This window comes from Bos mutus, chromosome 13 (genome assembly GCF_027580195.1).
Source record: "Bos mutus isolate GX-2022 chromosome 13, NWIPB_WYAK_1.1, whole genome shotgun sequence".
In the NCBI taxonomy this organism is placed as follows: Eukaryota; Metazoa; Chordata; class Mammalia; order Artiodactyla; family Bovidae; genus Bos; species Bos mutus.
In genome coordinates, this window is record NC_091629.1 from 42,189,298 (window position 1) to 42,194,336 (window position 5,039).

Sequence of the window (5,039 nt, forward strand, 5' to 3'; positions counted from 1 at the left end):
GATCCTTTGAGATAGTAGGCTTCGCAAGTACCTTGAAAATGACTCAGTCTTCAAAAACCTGAGTCACATTTTTCCCAGAAACGCTCTTGTGGAAAGCAACACATCTATCTTAGTAACTAAATGTGGATCTCTTAAAAAGTGAAAAAGAACCCTGAATCTGTTGCTCATGATTTTGGCAGCTGAGCAGGGTGGAGGTAAGGGTGGGGGAAGGGAAAACTAACCAGAAATTGTTGGTTTTTTGGGTTTTTTTAAAGGCCCATGAGAAGGAAATTCAGTGTTTTTTTCTCACTGAATCTGGAAGGCTGCATATTTTGGGCCAATTCCTAGTTGTGGATGGGATGTACAAAGATGGTGCAACCTTGCCTGTATCACCATGCAGGTTAAAATGCTAGGTTTAAAATAAGCTCACTTATTCCTTCTCAGTGATTTAATGAAACTTGAGTGACATTAGAACCCAAACAGAGTAAAAAGCATTCCAATCAGGTCTGTGGTTCTCTTAACATCTTCATAAATTCACTAACACTTAAATATCACCTACGAGGACCATAAAAGACATTCTCAAGTCTTTTTCTTACCACGTTAGGGAATGTATAGTAAATATGTACTATAAAGTGCTATTTTTAAAACATGATTGATTTGTTATAAATTCAGCAGCACATGAAACCAAGGAACATATATACCAAGAGGTGCCCTGCCTTTTCTTTCAATGAGTGGCTACTTCTCATCTTACTCTTGGAGGCATAGACTAGGGAGAGGGGAGGTGGGTGGGGAGCAGTGTCTGCTGTGGGGGACTTGGCAGTTGGAGGGGAAAGGAGTGACAAGGGCTGGGTGGCAACCAGCTCTGGAACTTACCAACTCAGGTACCATGATCTGCCCTGTGTATGCACCCCCAGTGAGGATTTTTTCCTGGCATTATTGTGCAGAAACATACAACATGGGCCTCCAACAAGGCACTGTGTAAGTGCTGAAGTCCTGTGTAAATTTAATTATTAGCATGAACTGAAGGTACTGTCATCGTTTAACTCAGCCGACCTTTTAAATGGATAACCAACCTTGAGGCTTAATTGGATTTAAAAAAATCAATTTCTAGCCACTGCCTAGCGTGGAAATGAAGCGCTACATTCTCAGGCAATTGTAAAATCAGTTCTGCTCGGGACTATTTTTTATTATTTACAACACGAACATGACACGATCCATCTCGGCAAGCATTTTGTGTAGACGCACACCTTTTATATAAACAAGCACAGACGGACATACTTGCACACTGAGGCAGGTCACCAAAGCAGCGTTGCTGTCTGCTCAGTGGCAACCTGAGTCATTGGCAGCAATCTCTTCACATCAGTTACACAAAAAACTGAACTCGGGGTAATGACATACCACTGTTTGCAAATCTCTTAGCCTTAGTCTGCTCTAATCTCTGTAACAAGAAAAAAAAAAAAAATCCTTGAAGCTTTTACCAAATCACATCTTGACCATTAAGTCTTTCTGGAAGAAGGTCATTTAATTTTATGGAAAGAAATGAACAATTAAAAGGGCATAAGCAAAAACGTGCTGGTCTGGAAATGACAACGTTGAAGATGCGAGTTCCAGCCGTGGGGTTCGCTGGTCATGTGACCTTGGTGAGCCCTCTATGGGCTCTCAGTTTCCCCATCTGGAAAAAGGGGAAGTTTCTGGGGGAGAAAGGGAGTTGCTCTATGTCCCTGATCGCTGATGAAAATGGAGGTCTATTATGGTGCCCTGAGTCAGAGCACCAAGTTAAAAAACACACACACACAAATACATTTGATTCCCTCAGCACTTCCTCTGAGAAAAAGAGATGAAATGATGCTAACCAGAGGCCTTCTGCCTCCACCTCCATTACAACATCTACAAAACGAGAGAAACAGTGATTGCTGATGGCGGAATTTGGACAATTAGCTAAAAGCAGTTGTAGAAAAAGTTGATGAACAGAAACTGCTAAGCCCAGGAGTCTATGTTAACTAAGCCCTGTTTAAACGTGCATTGTGTTGAATGCCATCCCGCTTAAGGGATCCATTTTAGGCAGATTATGGAGCTGAGACAGGGACCTGTGCAGTTATCCTCAACATTCAGGACAGGCCAGAAAGCTCATTTGGACAACTGGACAAACGATTATTTTCTTTTGCCTCAATTGACCAGATGATTGTTACACAAGTCCTTGCCATCTGATGCTGTGGAATGTCCCTCTGTGTTGTAAGAAGACTGGTAGACTGCCGGCGGTGGCGTGGAGTCAGGGAGGGCTCTGCATACAGCTGATGCCCACTGTCCAACTCCAGGTCCTGAGTCGGAAGCACTTTCAGACGTTATCTTCTTTGGAAATGATCTATCATTCCCCATCATTCCACTTAGCCAAACTCTACGGTTTCAAGGGACCCAAAAGATCTAGAGAAACTGTTTTTAAGTAGACATACCCTAAAATGTCACCCAAGAGTTCCCCCACCTGCTGCTGCTGCTGCTAAGTCGCTTCAGTCGTGTCCAACTCTGCGGGACCCCATGGACAGCAACCCACCAGGCTCCTCTGTCCTTGGGATTCTCCAGGCAAGAACAATGGAGTGGGTTGCCATTTCCTCCTCCAATGCGTGAAAGTGAAAAGTCAAAGTGAAGTCGCTCAGTTGTGTCCGACTCTTAGCGACCCCACGGACTGCAGCCTACCAGGCTCCTCCGTCCATGGGATTTTCCAGGCAAGAGTACTGGAGTGGGGTGCCATTGCCTCCCCCGCCTACAGCTCTCTAAATCTCTTGTTCCCAACCAGCAGGATGAGAGGACCTGTGAAAACTTCCTGAGACTTGAGAGGAAGTCAGCCATCACCCACCCCCAAACATTTTTTTTGCTGAGGACTCTGCCCACTGAGATCACATCCGTGAACTTATAGGATTGGGGGTGGGGGTGGTCAGTGTAGGACTCAGGAAGTTTGACGTCGACAGGTGGAGGTTCCACATGCCCACTCAGTACCCTTATTACTCTCATTACCCATCATTTTGAAGGGAGGTATTTTCCCTCAATTTGAAAACAAAACTAAACAAAAACATCAGGCAGCAAGGTGAGAGGTAGCGTTTGGGTGGTCAAGGGAATGTGGAGAGAGGAAATTAGGTATTTTAGGCTCACACACACAGGAATCTACAACTTGGGCCCACATGTCCACAGGGCTGAGTTTCAAAGTGTGACTGACATTAGACATACCAAGTCCCCTAAGTCTGAGGACACTTAGGAAAACTAATTAATGGATCAGAGTACCAAAGGACTGTCCCATCCTCCCTACACCCAACTAATGAATGTTTCCTCTGTGGAGACAGGGAGCTGGTTTCTCCAGATGGTGCCCACATTTTGACTAGAATAGGGGATCCTGGTGATCAAAATTAAGCATGTAGAGTAATATGCTGATAAAATGAGAAACAAATGGTGCCAGCCCAGGTGAGTCATTCTGTTGGTGCTACACGACTTAAGACAGACAAACCAAGAGGAGTTCTAGGCTCCAGCTCTGGGTTAGGATCAGAGTCCTGAGAGGATGTTCAGGACATCAACAGGGTCAATTGCACACGGCCTGTCCTACCACCAATGTGGGTCCGCGCAGCACAGTCATGCCTGAGGGCCAGCACCTAGGGAGCTCGCTGCCCAGCAGGCAATGCTTCCAATCACCGTACCTGCAGATGCCTGGAGGGCCACCTCAAGAGAAAGCCACCCAAACCTCAGTGGGAACACGACCCACAAGATCATCTCTTGAGAACATGAGCCCAGCAGGGCACACGTGAGTGGCTACTTCTCCTGCAGCCCATCAGGACGGAAGGTTTCTTTAATGTCTCGTGTTCATTGTTCAGATGTGTCCGACCCTTTGCAACCCCATGGACTGTAGGCCGCCAGACTCCACTGTCCACGGGATTTTCCAGGCAAGAATACTGGAGTGGGTTGTTATTCCCTTCTCCAGGGGATCTTCCTGAACCACGGATTGAACCTGGGTCTCCTGCATTGCAGGCAGATTCTTTACTGTTTGAGCCACCAGGGAAGCCCTTGGAGAGCAGAACTGACAGCGGACAGAGCCAGCGGCTGACAAGCAAGCCGGGGGCTGTAGTTCCAGTCCAGAAACAAGGTGAGCGCACAGGAAGAGGTGGTTGTTTCTTTCACATTGTTCAATGGGCTCTGAAGATACTGCATTGCCCTGAGCATGGGGCAACCTCCAAGGACTGAAAGCCTAGCTGGCCCAGGGGACCACCTGCAATCAGCTCACACATCCGTGTGTACAGACCCTGGGGTGTACCCAAAGATAGATGCCTGGTGCACCCCATCCCCCGATGGCACCTCCCACCAGGCACACATGGGTGAGAGTTAGCACTGAGTTAACACAGAACCATCCTGGCCTTTGAGAAGAAATACAGTCCTAGCTTTGAGTAATACTGGCAAACACTACCCCTGAAATTTTCAGATTAGCAGGGCAGGAGGACTTCAAAGAAGTTCAAGTCTCTGGGAGCCCGTGTGTAAGAATTACTTCTAAGCAAGGCACATGTAACTAGGTTTCCTTGAAGATCTCCAGTGCTTCTTGGTGGGTACACAAAGCATACATTTTTCTAAGAAATGTAATTATCTGCCGTTTTTGTACAAAAGTCAAAGTGTTAGTCACTCAGTCATGTCTGACATTTTGTGACCCCATGGCTGTAGCCCACCAGGCTCCTCTGTCCATGGGACAGTGGGTAGCATATTGATGGGTCTCCTTGAAAGCATTTATCAGACAGACAGACTCCCCAACACTAAGGCCAAGGCCTCAGCACACAACAAACAGTCATCGGTCCCCAACAGTCACAGAGCAGGCCAGGCTCCCCTGAAACATGGATGCACTTGAGGAAAACAGGCAGCCCATCATTAAAATTACTACTAGGATAACAGAGTGTTCTTGAATCTGATGATTGCTTTATTGTACAAAAAGTTTCCAGTAACAGTAAATTAGTTTTCTAAAAAGGACAAAAAAAAAAAAGTCGTTTTGGATAGAAGCGCTTCACTAATTGCTTTATTTAAGCACACACACACAAAAG